The following is an 18,935-nucleotide window of genomic DNA, read 5'->3' on the forward strand; positions in this document are numbered from 1 at the left end:
GCGTTTCTCAATTATCACACGTGTGGGTGTTGTGTCACGGTGAAGTAATTACAATATTGTGTAAACTAGACACCTAGAGATTAACTAATTAAGTGATCAGTTCTGGGTTGTTATTATTTGTTGTTGTTAATTAACTACTGCGGCAGTACATTTGTCAGCGTAGGTTAATACAGATTCCAAAGTGTATTGTTTTTTTTTTTGTGTTTTCTAGTGAACTAAACGTGCTATATTACATATACTTTATATAAGATCTTATCTCTGACCATACCTAGAGACGAGCCACGCGGGTTGAACTGCCCGTTACAGAGAGATCTAATAGATATACAGTTAGGAGAGATATTTGGATAATCGTGTTTCATTCAGTTACGGGTATTATAGGATCCCCGTGACAGGAGTCATTATACATAATAACAAACTCATTTTAAACCTTTTAACTCCAAGTTTATAATAATGACACACGCACGCTTAGAAACTTTCTAAGTCACATCCACACACAAATTTAAACCCCACCTACACCTTCCAGCAACGAGAAGCACGTGCAAACGTGCCCATAGTCATATGACCGTCATTCTCATTAAAACCCCGGTTCCAAATTTGAAGGACATAATTTGGAAGATGTCTGTCTGGGAACACATTAGGCATTACCAGATTTCCACAACTGAACTATGATACTAGTGAAATAGGCGTATATTGCTCGTTTCCTCTCTTACAGCCTAACTAATTAAAGGGACATTCCTGAGCTTGCTGCAGTTTTTAAGATGTTATTGACTAACAGAGACTTTTTAACGATTGTAATTATATATCTAATATATTTTTCTGCATACAATAATATTAGTGGCTGTATATTTATTAAACGTGTTTCTGATCGTTCTAGTATTTGTAAGGCCTACTAGGTTAATTTTCATTTCATTTCCTAAAGTATTTTGTTTACATACGTACGGAATTATTTGAAGACAAAATCCAAATATTAAGACGACCAGAAACACAGACACTGATATTCTAAACAAGAAAATATATTTAATATACATGTAAGTCGAATCGTAGAAATATTTTATTAGTCGGAAACATCTTACAATGCAGCAAACTCGGGAATGTCCCTTTAACAGTTGTTCTATAGCACATTTTAATTACGAGTTCAGAACCTATTTGTGAAAAGTATTATCTAGCTATTTATAAGCAGGAAAATATGTTGTTAGTACATGTATTATCACAGCGCGTGTTGGCCAGTTCACGTGTCACATGACTGTCTAAACCAATCGATATTTCTATTATGGAGGAAGTTTGAGCCATATACTGAGCGTGTGTTATTGATCAGCAAGCGAACGACCGTGCGAATAACGGATACAAATATTTAGTGACACGCGAGGAAAAGCAACAGGTAAGTGTCACATACTCTTTATTAAGTCCACTTTATGTTTTTTTTCCGACGTGCGCAGTTTTTATCCCGTCATCTTCCGAGTCGAATTAATGTCACTCGATAAGTTGTTTATAATACGCAACGTAGCGAAACAAGTTTTACGTTGTTACAGACGTGTTGGGGAACCGCGGTTTGACAATGATGTGTTAGCGAAGTTTTACAAGATGTTGGGTCTTTTCTCACGTCGTACACTTTTGTATGAGTTTTATGGGACATAAATGGCGTTTATTCTATGAAGTAAATAAATATAACAGTTATATTTGATTAATTATTGTAGTTTATTTTAAATAAGGTCTCCAGAAATAACAGGTATGCAGAGGCGAATCTAGCGGGGGAACAGGGCCCCGGGCCCGCCCTAAATTTTGTGATAGTTATAATTTTATTATATATTAATTTTCATTTTCTTACGATCCTCCTCCAAACATCCCCCAAAGTTCCCTTGGCATTCCATTTCCAGTCATTGCCCCCCCCCCCCCCCCCAATGGATTTTCTGGACCGCCACTGGTATGATTGGGGAGAGAAGTGGGTTATGGGGAGAGGAGTTGGGTATTGGGGGGTGGGGGTGGGGGGGGGGGGGAGGATGCGTGGCATTGGTGTAGTTATAGATTAGTAGATTAACCAAACTTTGTGTCCATAGGGTCTGCAATATTAAATGCTATTTCCTATAGCTATAGCCTATATAATATGATACAGTTGAACAAGCAAAACATTATCTGAATTCGACAGGATTAGACATTTTTTTTATGTGCATGTACAGAGTAAGCTGTTGTACGCACGCTGTTGTAGCGCACGCTGTTGTTGCACACGCCTGTCATGGACATATATTCTGGAGGAAATCTTGATGGGTTCTTCTTCTTCTTTTTGTTCACTTGTTGATTACACATTGAGGCCATCAGTGACTATGAACGATACTGTCCTCTGTAGATCACTTCTTGTGCCGTACAGCTTCTTCTGGAGAGTTGTTGTAGTTGTCTTGATGGGTTCATGCCAGTTATATTTAAGAAATAAAATCAATTAAATAACTGTCAATATTATGTGAAAAACAAAGGTTTGTTTTGTTTAACGACACCACTAGAGCACACTGATTTATTAATAATTGGCTATTGGATGTCAAACATTTGGTAATCTTAAAGAGGAAACCCGCAACATTTTTCCATTAGTAGCAAGGGATCTTTTATATGCACATCATTCCTCAGACAGGATAACACATACCACAACTTTTGGTATACCAGTCATGGTGTGCTGGCTCTGAATGAGAAATAGCCCAATGGGTCCACCAATGTTATGGAGATCGATCCTGATCCTAGACCGACAGTGCATCAAGCGGTCGCTTTACCACTGGACTATGTCTTGCCCCCCGGGCTTCTAGAATTGTTAAAACATCCACTAGCCATGAGATCAGTGATTAAATGTTTTTTTAAACTAGCCCTACTTTAAGTCAATAACATTTTACTAATAGGAATGTTAGGATATGTGACCTAAAGACCCTAAGATTTGAAGAGTTTGGGGTGAGGCAGGATGTCCATATTGTTTCCACTAGCCATCGGGCGTGGCAATAGTAGTTATTTACTAGCCCAGCATTGAATATCACTAGCCATGGGAGTGGGGCTACCATAAGCACTAGAAGCACTGCACCCCTCAGCAAGAGGTGTGGTCCAGGGTAGGTGGGGGTAGGGGAGGGGGTGGACACAAGCCAGATTTTTATCAAAAGTTATTTGCATAAAGTAGGAAACCCCCCCCCCCCCCATATATTTTCATCATATGGAGTTTTTGTCCCCCATGCAGGGTTAACTCTGGGTCTACAAAACATTTTGTCAAATTATGTCCAAAAATGCAAAACTCAGTTATTTTCCAGCAAATATCAATTATCGCATGCATTTATTTTCGCCAAATTAAATTAAAATTCGCCAATTGTTTCTAAAATTCGCAATTGGCAAATTCTGCGAGTGGCAGAGCTAGCCCTGCCAATGGGATGCCCAGCCCCCCTCCCCCCCCAATGGGGTATCCAGCCCCCTCCCGGTTCCTGTGGTTCTGGTTCTTGCCGTAACCTGGTAGAACGTCTGACGAAGTGACTCGAAGTCAGCTGGAAGACTGTCCTGCCTTAATTTGATCCACTGATTTACATCCGTCTCACGGCCTGCACATCCACAACAGTGTTAATTAACTTTATCTCCATTTCACTACTCCCACAGCCACACTTCTTTGGACTCGCTCAGCCATATGGCAAGCACTATATGCAGCAATCATTTCCAAACCAGTGATTCAGTTTATTGAAAGAAATAAAATAAAATAGACCATGTTCTTTACCTTTTACAATTCACAAAAAAAAAAAAAACCCATCCTCCCACAATTATGCTTCTTTAGGTCAGCATATGGTAGGCATTACATGCAGCAATCATTTCCAAACCAGTGATTCAGTTTATTGAATAAAATAAAATAGACCATGGTCTTTACATTTTACAATTCACACAAAAAACAAAAACCCATCCTCCCACAATTATGCTTCTTTAGCTCAGCATATGGCAGGCATTATATGCAGCAATCATTTCCAAACCAGTGATTCAGTTTATTGAAAAAAAATAAAATAAAAAATAGACCATGTTCTTTATGTACATTTTACAATTCTCAAAAAAACCCACAACCCCAACCCCACTTTCCCACAATTATGTTTCTTTAGCTAAGTGTAAACCACTTGCACCGACCAGTGATCCATAACTGGTTCAACAAAGGCCATGGTTTGTGCTATTCTGCTTGTGGGAAGTACAAATAAAAGATCCCTTGCTGCTAATCGGAAAGAGTAGCCCATGTAGTGGCGACAGTGGGTTTCCTCTCAAAATCTGCGTGGTCCTTAACCATATGTCTGATGCCATATAACCGTAAATAAAATGTGTTGAGTGCATCGTTAAATAAACCATTTCTTTCTTTCACTCTGGCATATGGTAGGCACTATACAGCAATCATTTCCAAACCAGTGATTTATTTATTTAAAAAAAGAAAGAAAAAACACCATTGCCGTTACATTTTGCAATTCAGAAGAAAAACATCCTACAATATTGCTAGAACTTTAGAATAACTGTGGCAGATGGCAGACACCATATGCAGCAATCATTTTCAAACCAGTGATTTATTAAAAAAAACCCCAGAAAACCAGAAAGAAAAAACCCCATGGTCTTTACATATTACAATTCAGAAGGAAAAAAACCTCCCATATCTTGTTAGAACTTGAAAATCACTCTGGCATATGGCAGTCATTTTCAAACCAGTAATTTATAGAAGACCCCCCCCCCCCCCCCCAAAGAAAACAAAAAAACAATGTTCAACAAAACATCCTAGATCATTTAATTTTACAAGTAAAAAAACATTGTCTCTATATAAATATAGACATGCAGAAAAAACCCTCGCACAGTCTAGGCATATATGGCAGGCACCATGTAGCAGTCATTTCTAAACCAGTGATTTTCATTATATAAAAAACACACACAAAGATAAACTGAAAAAAAACTCCAAACTCCCCAGAAAATTGATTCCATATTGAGCAAGAGGGAAGGAGAGAGGGGTGTGGGATATGGAGAGGGGTGTGGAGAGGGAGGGAGAGAGAGAGAGGGAGAGAGAATACATGGGAAGGAGGGATTGAGATAGAGAAAGAAGACAATTTTCTGAATTGTAAAATATAACGAATTTCACAGAATTAAATGTGTTGCTTTTTTGGTCTGATTTTTGTTTGTTGTTGTTTTTTTGGTGTTGGCTGAGGGTTGCTCGATTAACTTTGGCATATGACAGGCATTTTCTTTTTTATGCAGCAGTCATTTCCGAACCAGTGATTTATTAATTACAAAAACGCACCCCCCGAAACAAGCAAATCACTAACCACTGGTCTGAAAATCTGCTAACAATCTATTATGCATTTAATCATGTGCATGTTTACTTAACTCTAGCTATTGGACAGAAATTGCATGTCTGCGGTAGTTATTTGATGCCTGCGGTCTATTACCAACATCACTGTGTGGCTCATATTTTACTTTCATCCATGGAATGTGAGACTGGCACTCTTAATAGAGACCATTTCTGTACATTTATTTTTCCAATTATATGTGTTTATTGCCGAGGGCAACACTTTCTCTGAAGTCCAGCAAATTAAAGTGACTGGCTCCTGTGATATTTAGACGCAGCATTGGAGCTTATTAAACATATAGGGCACTAATTAAGTGCAGCCATGTTTAATGTTAAGAGTCCTGGCTACATGGATTAGGAATAATTAATGTCCTTTTGTAGATCGTTTTCTGGACACAAGTCTCAAGATAATGAATCAGTCCTTGGTGCAAGCTTTATCAAGCTCCAAGATACAAGTCTCGTGATGATCAGTCCTTGGTGCAAGCTTTATCAAGCTCCAAGATACAAGTCTCATGATGATCTGTCCTTGGTGCAAGCTTTATCAAGCTCCAAGATACAAGTCTCGTGATGATCAGTCCTTGGTGCAAGTTTTATCAAGCTGCAAGACACAAGTCTCAAGATAATCAGTCCTTGTGTCGGGTTTTATCAAGCTGCAAGACACAAGTCTCAAGATGATCAGTCCTTGGTGCAAGCTTTATCAAGCTCCAAGATACAAGTCTCGTGATGATCAGTCCTTGGTGCAGGCTTTATCAAGCTGCAAGACACAAGTCTCAAGATAATCAGTCCTTGTGTCGGGTTTTATCAATCTCCAAGACACAAGTCTCAAGATAATCAGTCCTTGTGTTGGGTTTTATCAATCTCCAAGACACAAGTCTCAAGATAATCAGTCCTTGTGTCGGGTTTTATCAAGCTGCAAGACACAAGTCTCAAGATAATCAGTCCTTGTGTCGGGTTTTATCAAGCTGCAAGACACAAGTCTCAAGATAATCAGTCCTTGTGTCGGGTTTTATCAATCTCCAAGACACAAGTCTCAAGATAATCAGTCCTTGTGTCGGGTTTTATCAAGCTGCAAGACACAAGTCTCAAGATAATCAGTCCTTGTGTCGGGTTTTATCAATCTCCAAGACACAAGTCTCAAGATAATCAGTCCTTGTGTCGGGTTTTATCAAGCTGCAAGACACAAGTCTCAAGATAATCAGTCCTTGTGTCGGGTTTTATCAAGCTGCAAGACACAAGTCTCAAGATAATCAGTCCTTGTGTCGGGTTTTATCAAGCTGCAAGACACAAGTCTCAAGATAATTAGTCCTTGTGTCGGGTTTTATCAAGCTGCAAGACACAAGTCTCAAGATAATCAGTCCTTGTGTCGGGTTTTATCAAGCTGCAAGACACAAGTCTCAAGATAATTAGTCCTTGTGTCGGGTTTTATCAATCTGCAAGACACAAGTCTCAAGATAATCAGTCCTTGTGTCGGGTTTTATCAAGCTGCAAGACACAAGTCTCAAGATAATTAGTCCTTGTGTTGGGTTTTATCAAGCTGTGTCTATCAAGATAATGAATCAGTCTTTGGTGCAAGCTTTATCAAGCTCCAAGACACATGTCTTGTGATGATCAGTCCTTGTGTCAGGTTTTATCAAGCTCCAAAAGACAAGTCTCGTGATGATCAGTGAGATGGTGCATATAAAAGATCCCTGGCTACTAATGGAAAAATGTGGCATGTGGCTATTTTTCAAAATCACCCAATGTTTGACACCTATTAGCCGATGCTTAATAAATCAATGTTCTCTAGTGGTGTTGATAAACAAAACAAATCTTCGAAGGGCAGACTACTCTGGCCAAGCAACCTGTAATTCTCTTGTTTGGTATTTAGTATAGAAATGGTCTATAGGTAGTACTAAACCAAATAACTTCCGGTTAGGTCAAAGTTCGAGGTGCACCCAACTTTTGATAGAGAAGTGAACACCACAAGTCCTGTGATGGGTGATAAATGTGAGTGTGTTGGTTGTAAAAACATCTGGGTAAAAAAAAATTTTTTATTTCATCTAGTGCCACTGTGTCAGGTAGCCTTGTGCTTGGAACATGTATGGGGTACCTGTATAAAAAAAAGTACTTGAATTTTGTGCGGAACTAAGGTAATCATAGACGCTACCGTTATCTCAGAAATGAGCAGCTTGACCCCTATTTTTTTCTGATTCACTTTAAGGGTGAGGGGTGCTAGTATTTATATCCGTGGCGTTTATGTCGATTGATACGCTACAGGTAGGTGTTTTAGCCACATATGTTACTATTGTCATCTATGGGATTTGATTTGGTAGTATACACCCTATAGACCCTATCACCCTTTCAGACTACAGTGAACCAGGCATTTGAATAGATTCAACAGAACCAGGTCTGGGTGTGTGGGTGAAATCGTGAGTGTTGTGCTGAATACTGGGGTAAACAATTTTCTGATGCTCACAGCAATATACAGATTAAACACAGTTGTGACCAGCGAAGCACAGCGATTGATTGTTGTGAATTCGCATGACTGACTTTCACTTTTCTCTTCTGAACATGTCAGAGCTGTGAACGACCTTCTAGTAGGGTTTTTTTTATCAGCTAGAGGTCATCACCTGTCTGAGCGAGAGGAGTGAGATCTCGCTCAGTTGGTAGAGTGCTCGGCTGAGGTTCTTGTATAGTAGGATCGAATTACCTCAGTGGACCCAATCTCTGACTGGGTTGGGGTGGGATCTCACTCAGTGGGTAGAGCGCTCGGCTAAGGGGCTTGCATCATAGGATCGAATCACTACAGTGGTAGAGTGCACGTCTGAGGTGCTTGTATAGTAGGATCGAATTACCTCAGTGGACCCAATCTCTGACTGGGTTGGGGTGGGATCTCACTCAGTGGGTAGAGCGCTCGCCTAAGGGGCTTGCATCATAGGATCGAATCACCTTAGTGGATTCATTCTCTGGCTGGGCTGGGGTGGGATTTAGCTCAGTCTGTAGAGTGCTCGTCTGAGGTGCTTGCATTAATACTTGGACCCATGGCATTCTCTGATTGTTTTTCTTTTCTTGCCCCAACCAGTGACCCATGACTGGTATATCAAAGACTTATGGTATGTGCTGTCCTGTCATGGAAAGTGCATATAAAAGATCCCTTGCTTTGTAACAGGTTTCTTCTAATCTTGAGTTAATCTGTATTAGAAATTACCAAATGTTTGACATCCAGTAGCTGATGATTAATAAATCAATGTGCTCAGGTGGTGTCGTTAAACAAAGCAACCTTTACTGTCTATGGGAAAATAGATCTGACTGTCAGTCATAGCCCACTGGTAAAGCACTCGCTTGATGCACGGTCGGTCTAAGATTGATCCTCGTCGGTGGGTCCATTGGGCTATTTCTTGCTCCAGCCAGTGCACCACGACCAGTATATAAAAGGCTATGGTATGTGTTATCCCGTGTATGAATATATAACAAAGCATGAATTTGTTTGTGAAGGAATGATGATGGGAATTGTAGACTTCATAAATGTATCGCAAACTTACATATATCAGTTACCAGACCATGGTATGTGCTATCCTGTCTACGCATAAAATTTGTTAAACACTATGGGCCGTATTTACAAAGCCTGTTTATGTCTTACACCTGCGTGTAACTACATACATTTACAGTGCTTAAACACCTGTTTATGTCTTACACACGTGTGTAACTATAAACATTTACAGTGCTTAAACACCTGTTTATGTCTGACACGCATGTAACTACAGACATTTACAGTGCTTAAACACCTGTTTATGTCTGACACGCGTGTAACTACAGATATTTACAGTGCTTAAACACCTGTTTATGTCTGACACGCGTGTAACTACATACATTTACAGTGCTTAAACACCTGTTTATGTCTGACACGCATGTAACTACATACATTTACAGTGCTTAAACACCTACACCTGTTTGTCTGACACGCGTATAACTACAGACATTTACAGTGCTTAAACACCTGTTTATGTCTGACACGCGTGTAACTACATACATTTACAGTGCTTAAACACCTGTTTGTCTTACACATGTGTAACTACATACATTTACAGTGCTTAAACACCTGTTTATGTCTGACACGCGTGTAACTACATACATTTACAGTGCTTAAACACCTGTTTATGTCTGACACGCGTGTAACTACATACATTTACAGTGCTTAAACACCTGTTTATGTCTGACACGCGCGTAACTACATACATTTACAGTGCTTAAACACCTGCATTGAAGAAAATCTGACCCTATCAGGATTTCTGCTTGAGGATAAAACGGGTATGACGCCATACCCAATTTGTTTTGTAGATTTTTTTGTTTAAGTTAACCTTTTGACAAAATTAATAACTCTTATCATTACTGTATGTGGGCGGGTCATAACCCAGTGGTGAAGTGTTCGCTTGATGCGCAGTCGATCTGAGGTCGATCTCCCATTGGTGGATCCATTGGGCTATGTCTCGTTCCAGCCAGTGCACCTCAACTGGTATATTAAAGGCTGTGGTATGTAATACCCTGTCTGTGGGATGGTGCATATAAAAGATCCCTTGCTGCTAATCAGAAAGAGTAGCCCATGAAGTGGTGACAGCGTTTTTCCCCTCTTAATATCTCTGTGGTCCCTAACCATATATCTGACGCCATATGACCATAAAAAAAATGTGTTGAGTGTGTCATTAAATAAAACATTTCCTTCCTTCAGTACTGTATGATTTTCTTAACCCTAACCCTAAACGTAACCCATTTTCTTTCTGTGGCAGGCCCCCCATATCCCAAAAATTTCTTTCTGGCAGAAACACTGCCTATATATAACTATAGCTTAAAATGGGCTGCAGTATTACTAAACACAAATTCCTTTTCTTTGATTACTTGTTAAAATACAAATGACCCAATGGGTTTAAAACTGACCTAATCAATGTGGCCTATCATTTGTCATTATCCGTTTTAGATTGTGTGGTAGATAATCAAGTCCTGTGATACGATTGAAAAAGACAATTAATTGAACTGTCTACTACGATGCTCCTGGGGCCGTACAATACTAAATTAATTTTCCTGGAAAAGATAGGAGAGGAATGTTTGTTTAACACCACCTCAGCACATTGTTTCTAAAACTTAGGTATCTCGGGGCTTGGACTTGAGAATTTGTAACATAGGGCAATTTTTAAATGTTTTTACTGTCAGCAAAAATGATTAGTTTGAGTAAGGTGACCTTTGCAACAAATAAAAAAACAAAATTTAACTGTTCCAACATACATGTAGGGTAACGAAGTGTGAAAGATATATCATGTAGTATCCCAAGCCCATGTTGGGTGTGTATGAGGAGGGGGATTGGGAGTTTGGGGAGAGAGGGAGGGGAGAGATAAGAGAAAGAAGGAGAGAGACAAAAAAGAAAGATCCAGAGAGAAAAGACCAAGAAAGGGGTGGGGGGGGGGGAGGGAGGACAGAAAGAGAGAGAGAGAGAGAGAGAGAGAGAGAGAGAGAGAGAGAGAGAAAAAAAGACAGAGAAAGAGGGAGATGGGGTTGGGCAGACAGACAGATAGGAGAGAGACCCAGCTAGGTCTGCCACAAACATGACAACAAAAAAGGTGGGATGTAGCCCAGTGGTAAAGTGCTTGCTTGATGTGTGGTCGGTCTAGGATCGATCCCAGTTGGTGGGCCCATTGGGATATTTCTCTGCATGGATGTATGGGTGGGTGGGTAGATGGATGGATGGGTGGGTAGGTGGATGGATGGGTGGGTAGATGGGTGGGCAGGATGGATGGATGGATGGATGTTTGGGTAGGTGGGTGGATGGGTGGGTGTGTAGGTGGATGGATGGATGGTTGGGTAGGTGGATGGATGGATGGATGAGTGGGTAGGATGGTGGGTGGGTGGGTGTGTAGGTGGATGGATGGTTGGGTAGGTGGGTGGATGGATGGATGGATCAGTGGGTAGGATGGTGGATGGATCAGTGGGTAGGATGGTGGATGGATAGGTGGGTGGGTGTGTAGGTGGATGGATGGTTGGGTAGGTGGATGGATGGATTGATCAGTGGGTAGGATGGTGGATGGATGGGTGGGTGGGTGTGTAGGTGGATGGATGGATTGATCAGTGGGTAGGATGGTGGGTGGGTGGGTGGGTGTGTAGATGGATGGATGGGTAGGTGGGTGGATGGATGGATGGATCAGTGGGTAGGATGGTGGATGGATAGGTGGGTGAGTAGGTGGATGGATGGATGGGTGGATTCATCAGGGTTGCTTTGCATATATCATGAAGTGCATCATGACATTTAGACGTCGTGATACTTTATGATACTTTCGTATCCCACCATACCATTTGTTGGTTTTGTATAATACAATTTTAAGCCTTAGTTGTAAAGTTTCTTTTGGACGTCAGTATCTAATGGCTTTGTCATTTCCGCTAGCTATCAGTTTGACAAGTTAAGAGCTGGCGACTCACGGAGGAGTATCTAGTCATTAGGGAGTGGGTTACGAGGAATAGCAGACCGACGTAATACGACCGAGTCGTGGATTAAATTAATGTCTCGACAGAGTTGTAAATGTGAGATACAATCATACTGTAACAGTCGATTGCGTCTGCGGTATTAACTCGTAACGATGTTAAGAGTTTCACAAATGGCAAACAGCAGATGCGGCTTTGACTTAAAAACCCAGTTATATTTGGTAGAAGAAGAAACGTGATGGAATCATTTCGATTCCATCCTGAACTTTTGTTGAAATATCTTCGTGATATTGAATTGTATTCTAAATTTACCTGTGATATTTGGATTTCTTTTGCACAGTTCTTTACACTCTTGAATTTTTATATTGATGTTGATCATCACTTCATTTATACATATACCTTAGTTTGACACCAAATAGCTTATGTAATTTTCATACTGGGATGTTGTTAAACATTCGTTCGTATGTTCGTTTGTTCGTTCGTTCGTTCATTCGTTCGTTCGTTCATTCATTCACACATACATACATACATATATACATATATACATACGTACATCCAATCCAATCCAAAACCCAATTCAAACCCAATATCCACCCACCCACTCATCCATCCATCCATCTATCCGATCCTATCTAAAACCTGCCCCAAACTCACACCCACCCACCATTCATTCATCCATCCATCCACCCACCTGTCTGTCCATCTGTCCATCCATCCATCCTTCCATCCATCCATCCATCCATCCATCCATCCATCCATCCATCCATCCATCCTTCCATCCATCCATCCATCTATCCTTCCATCCATCCATCCATCCATCCATCCATCCATCCATCCATCCATCTATCCTTCCATCCATCCATCCATCCATCCATCCATCCATCCATCCATCCATCCTTCCTTCCTTCCTTCCATCCATCCATCCTTCCATCCATCCATCCATCCATCCATCCATCCATCCATCCATCCTTCCATCCATCCATCCATCCTTCCATCCATCCATCCATCCATCCATCCATCCATCCATCCATCCTTCCATCCATCCATCCATCCATCCATCCATCCATCCTTCCATCCATCCATCCATCCTTCCATCCTTCCATCCATCCATCCATCCATCCATCCTTTTAAAATCAATGTATATGTAATTGTTGAGTGACTCCTGCAAATACTCCCACCCCAAAAGGGCCTCAAAAATTTAAAATTAAATTAGTCTTTTGTTTTGACACTTAATTACAGCCATTCTTTCAGAATTGATGGATTTGTCACTGGATAAAATCATGCTACATAATGGTGCATTACATCTGCAGTGACAGCTCGTAAAGTTGTTAAGTATTTCACAAACGGGAATAAACAGATGTGGCTTTTACTTAAAAAAACATAACTTATTATTGTACTACAGTCACGAGGTAGCCATTTGACATTTAGAAACATTATATAAATGTTTTTGTTTAACGACGCCACTAGAGCACATTGATTTATTAATCATTGTCTATTGGATGACAAACATTTGGTAACTTGTTGACATAGTTTTAGAGAGGAAACCTGCTACATTTTTTCCATTAGTAGCAAGGGATCTTTTATATGCACCATCCCACAAACAGGATAGCACATACCACAGAATGTGATATACCAGATGTGGTGCTCTGGTTGGAATGGGATATAGCCCAATGGGTCCACAAACAGGGATCGATCCCAAACCCGACAGCACATCAAGAGAGTGCTTTACCAGTGCCCTATGGCCTTTGTTCTATAAATACTGGATGTTAAGAATGTTAGCTGCAGTCTAATCTAAATCGCCCCCAGTATTCAAACAACCCCCTTTCTGTCCCGATTGATACAACCGACATTTGTCAGAGGTAGTGATCGAGATCAGAATGACCATATGTTTGACGTCCAATAGCCGATGATAAGATGAAAACCAGTGTCAGAATGACCATATGTTTGACGTCCAATAGCCGATGATAAGATGAAAACCAGTGTCAGAATGACCATATGTTTGACGTCCAATAGCCGATGATAAGATAAAACCAGTGTCAGAATGACCATATGTTTGACGTCCAATAGCCGATGATAAGATAAAACCAGTGTCAGAACGACCATATGTTTGACGTCCAATAGCCGATGATAAGATGAAAAATCAATCAGGGCTAGCTCTGGCACTTGCCAAATTCACCAGTTGGGAATTTCAAAAACAATTGGCGAATTTTATTTTAATTTGGCGAAATAATTTCATGAAATAAATGATGTTTTGTTAGAATATAACTGGGCTTCTGATGTTTTGTTAGAATATAACTGGGCTTCTGATGTTTTGTTAGAATATAACTGGGCTTCTGATGTTTTGTTAGAATATAACTGGGCTAATGATGTTTTGTTAGAATATAACTGGGCTTCTGCCATTTTTGAAGTTTACCAGATAATTTGGCAAAATTTTCTGCTAAGCCAAAGCTAGCCCTGTCAATGTGCTCTAGTGGTGTCGTTAAATAAAACAAACTTTACTGTCTGGATTTGGTTCATGGCTTTGTTCACACCTTGAGTTTATTGTCTGTCACATCTGTTTGGAGCATTAATATACAAGGTACACCAGCTGTGTTCTGGCCGTCGCTGATAAATCATTTCAGTGCATTTTTATAGGAATCATATTTAGAGTACATCTGTAACACGTTTATAATGTGTATATAATGATATATTGCTTGTAATTTTGCTCTCTCTCTCTCTCTCTCTCTCTCTCTCTCTCTCTCTCTCTCTCTCTCTCTCTCTCTCTCTCTCTCTCTCTCTCTCTCTCTCTCTCTCTCTCTCTCTCTCTCTCTAGCTTGTATCCAGCCAGTGCACCACAACTGGTATATCAAAGGTTGTGGTATGTGCTATCCTGTCTGTGGGATTGTGCATACATATATATATAAAAGATCCCTTGCTACTAATGGAAAAATGTAGCAGGTTTCCTCTCCATGACTGTCAAAATGACCATATGTTTGACATTCATTAGCCGATGATTAATAAATCAATGTGCTCTAGTAGTGTTGTTAAACAAAACAATTTCTGGGGGGTTGATTGTCAGGCACTTGTATTATCATAATAGATGGCCCCTGGAAGATGAAATCACTGACTGGGCGATAATGTTTTTAAACTTTAGCATGTATGGGATATTGTCCATTTGTCCATTTGTCTGACCGTTTGTCTGTCCGTACATCCATCTGTAAACTTTACATAATTCATGAGAGCCATTCGAAATACTTAACGGTTTTCTCTTATGAATATTAAAGGAACAGACCCTAGTTTCAGCCCATGAAAATGCACACCAAGTTTAGTTAATCGACAAACCTGTAACAAATTTGAATAAAATTACAATTGAGTGAAACATGAGCCTGTGACTTTGAAATGGTGAAATAACCTCTGAACATAGACTGAAACTCGACTCCATAACCATTACTTCTCAGACGCACGTGCGTTTAAAAATATATTAGAAATACATTTTGTGATATTAAAAACAGCAGGATGACCGAAAACACTTCAGATGTACGGAAATGGATAATCTAACCAATAAAATCTAAGTGAAGTATGATTTCAGTTATCAAAAATGGCTCTAATAGTCAGAAATATTCCATAGTGTTTAAAAACTAGGGTATGTGGCTTTAATAATTATGTAGTTATGTTTATAGCTCCAGATACACTCTGTATAATCAATGAGACTGCACTTAACAGTCCTAAACTAATCCAGCAAGCTCATGGGAATAGGTTTTAATTTCATCGTCAATATTATGGCTTTTCCGCCAAGTGGTGGGCCTTCAGTGCTACGATTGGCTATGAGTTAGGTCTATAGCAAACGAGATGAGATGAAAGGAAAGGAATGTTTGTTTAACGACAGACCCGGAACATTTTGAACTATAGCTGCTTGAAAAGGAAAGGAATGTTGGGTTAATGACACCTCAGCACATTTTAAACCACAGCTACTTGGTATCAAATAAGAGAGAGAGAGAGAGAGAGAGAGAGAGAGAGAGAGAGAGAGAGAGAGAGAGAGAGAGAGAGAGAGAGAGAGAGAGAGAGAGCGAGAGAGATAGCGAGATAGCGAGAGAGAGAGGAGGGAAAGACAGAAGGGGGAGGGAGAGACAGGGAGACTGCGAGAGGATGAGGGAAAGACAGGGAGAGGGAGAGATGGACAGAGAGAGAGGGAGTGATAAGGAGAGAGACACTGAGAAGAAATGAGAGAGAGAGAGAGAGAGAGAGAGAGAGAGAGAGAGAGAGAGAGAGAGAGGGGGGAGGAGGGAAAGACAGAGAGGGGGAGGGAGAGACAGGGAGACAGAGAGGATGAGGGAAAGACAGGGAGAGGGAGAGATGGACAGAGAGAGAGGGAGTGATAAGGAGAGAGACACTGAGAGGAAACGAGAGAGAGAGAGAGAGAGAGAGAGAGAGAGAGAGAGAGAGAGAGAGAGAGAGAGAGAGAGAGAGAGAGAGAGAGAGAGAGAGAGAGAGATAGAGAGAGAGAGAGAACTGAGGATGACTGATCGTGTGACCCATCACCCCTCAGTTAGTTTTGTTTAATGGCACCACTAGAGCATATTGAAACCCGCTACATTTTGTCTAATGCATCAAGGGATCCTTTATATGCACCATCCCATAGACAGGATAGCACATACCACAGCCTTTGATATACCAGTCGTGGTGCACTGACAGGAGCGAGAAATATCCCATTGTGCCCACCAACGGGGATCGATCCCAGTCCGACCATGCATCAAGCGAGTGTTTTACCACTTGGCTACGTCCCGCCACATATAGTCTTAAAGAGGAAACCCGCTACATTTTTTTCTATTAGCAGCAAGGGATCTTTTGTATGCACCATCCCTCCATCCCACAGACATGACAGCACATACCACAGCCTTTGATATACCAGTTGTGGTCGCACCTTTAAAAGCCAAACACTAGATGACATTGAATTTATTAATCATCAGCTGTTGGATGTCAAACATTTGGTAATTGTCTTTGGTAGTCTTCAGAGGAAACGTCCTATATTTGTTCCATCAGCAGCAAGGGATCTTTTATATATATACTTTCCCATAGATGAGACAACACATACCTCAGTCTTTTGTCATGGGGCACTAGTTGGCATGGGAAAGAACTGCCAAAGAGTTGTGAAACAGGTGATGAATTATGAGATTTCCCAAGGACTTCAGTTCTACCTGCTGAACTAAACTGACCAGGCCATTTTTATACTAGCTCAGTTTGTTATGGGGCACTAGTTGGCATGGGAAAAAACTGCCAAAGAGTTGTGAAACAGGTGATGAATTATGAGATTTCCCAAGGACTTGATAAATGATCAGTCTGGGATTGATCCCAGTCGGTGGGCCACTTAGGCTATTTCTCATTCCAACCAGTGCACCACGACTGGTATATCAAAGGCTGTGGTATGTGCTATCCTGTCTGTGGGATAGTGCATATGAAAGATCCCTTGCTACTAATTGAAAAATGTAGCAGGTTTCCTCTCTAAGACTATATGTCAAAATTACCTAATGCTGATATCCAGTAGCCGATGATGAATAAACCAATTGCTCTAGTGGTTTTGTTAAACAAAACACAAACTTTTAACTTTAGTTTACATGCTAAACTAAGCCGAGCATGCAGTACCAAACTATTTTTATACAAGCCAGGCTTTATGTATTTATATTACTTCATTCCTTATTTATCATTTATCTATACGAGTTTCTGTCTCGCAAACACGATTTATATATTTTTCCGTCATCATATATTGATCCGTTGCATGTGTAACCTTTATGACATTCATTTTTAATATCTCTTCCATTATGCTCTCTCTGATGCGTGTCTCTTGGGGGTGGGGGGCGGTATGGGCTGGTGGGAAACAGTCTAGTGGTAGAGTGCTCTTCTGATGTGCGGTTGATATAGGGTTGATCCATTGAACTATTTCTTGTTCCAGCCAAAAATCAAAAACAGTGGCCCATGGATAGGCAGCAGTGGCTTTTCTGTCTAATTATCTCTGAGATCCACCCATCCACCCATCCATCCATCCATCCATCCAACCAACCAACCAACCATCCAACCATCCATCTATCTAAAACCATCCATCCACCCACCATCCATCCATCCATCCACTCACCCACCCATCCATCCATCCAAACATCCATCCATCCATCCATCCATCCATCTACTCACCCATCTACTCACCCATCCATCCATCCATCCATCCATCCACCCACCCATCCACCCATCCATCCACCCACCCATCCATCCAACCATCCATCCATCCAGCCAGCCAGCCAACCATCCATCCATCCATCCATCCATCCAACCATCCATCCATCCGTCCATCCATCCATCCATACCTACTCAACAAACTCAAACCCACCCATCCACCCATCCATATCACACACCAAACCCATCCATCCATCCATCCATCCATCCATCCATCCACTCACCCATCCATGCATCCACCCACCCACCCACCCACCCATCCATCCATCCATCCATCCATCCACTCACCCAAAACCCACCCACCCACCTATCCATCCATCCATCCATCCACTCGCCCAAACCCACCCACCCACCCATCCATCCATCCATCCATCCATCCATCCATCCATCCATCCATCCATCCATCCATCCATCCATCCACTCACTCACCCAAAACCCACCCACCCACCTATCCATCCATCCATCCACTCGCCCAAACCCATCCACCCACCCACCCATCCATCCATCCATCCATCCATCCATCCATCCATCTACTCATCCATCCATCCATCCATCCATCCATCCATCCATCTACTCATCCATCCATCCATCCATCCATCCATCCATTACACCCCTTGCTCCCAGTGTGTAGGTAATTGAGATCTATTCACTAGAATTTGTCGTTATATAAAATTTCCCTAAATGTCACGGAAGCCATAATGATTAGCTGCCCTTGGGAGGCTCTCCACTGTTTGTATCACGAGATAACTGAAATATGGATTTTACCAGGCTCTCTCTCTCTCTCTACTCTACTGTACTGTAGTCAGCGTCCTAGCAATGCCGCCGTTCTCACACACACACCAACTGGCCCAGCATTGATTATAATAATAAAGTTATCGTCGCCCCATATGGCCGACTGGGTGAATGGTTTTCGAGGGGAGTATCTCGGGCATGTCTGATGTAGAGGATTATGGGCAACACAGTACCAAAGAGCGTCTCGTTT

At 41.2% G+C, this 18,935-nt stretch overlaps 1 protein-coding gene across 1 annotated transcript in view; it reads left to right on the forward strand.

Moving 5' to 3' along the window:
• The first annotated feature begins 1,299 nt into the window (after positions 1 to 1,299).
• The window catches only part of LOC121373131 (ras-related protein Rab-27A-like), an 86,955-nt gene continuing 69,319 nt past the window's right edge, over positions 1,300 to 18,935 (forward strand). The window contains 1 exon segment of the mRNA XM_041499582.1: positions 1,300 to 1,378. The gene's annotated coding sequence lies outside the window, so the exon portion shown is untranslated.

The sequence above is a fragment of the Gigantopelta aegis genome, chromosome 5 (genome assembly GCF_016097555.1).
Source record: "Gigantopelta aegis isolate Gae_Host chromosome 5, Gae_host_genome, whole genome shotgun sequence".
Lineage (NCBI taxonomy): Eukaryota > Metazoa > Mollusca > Gastropoda > Neomphalida > Peltospiridae > Gigantopelta > Gigantopelta aegis.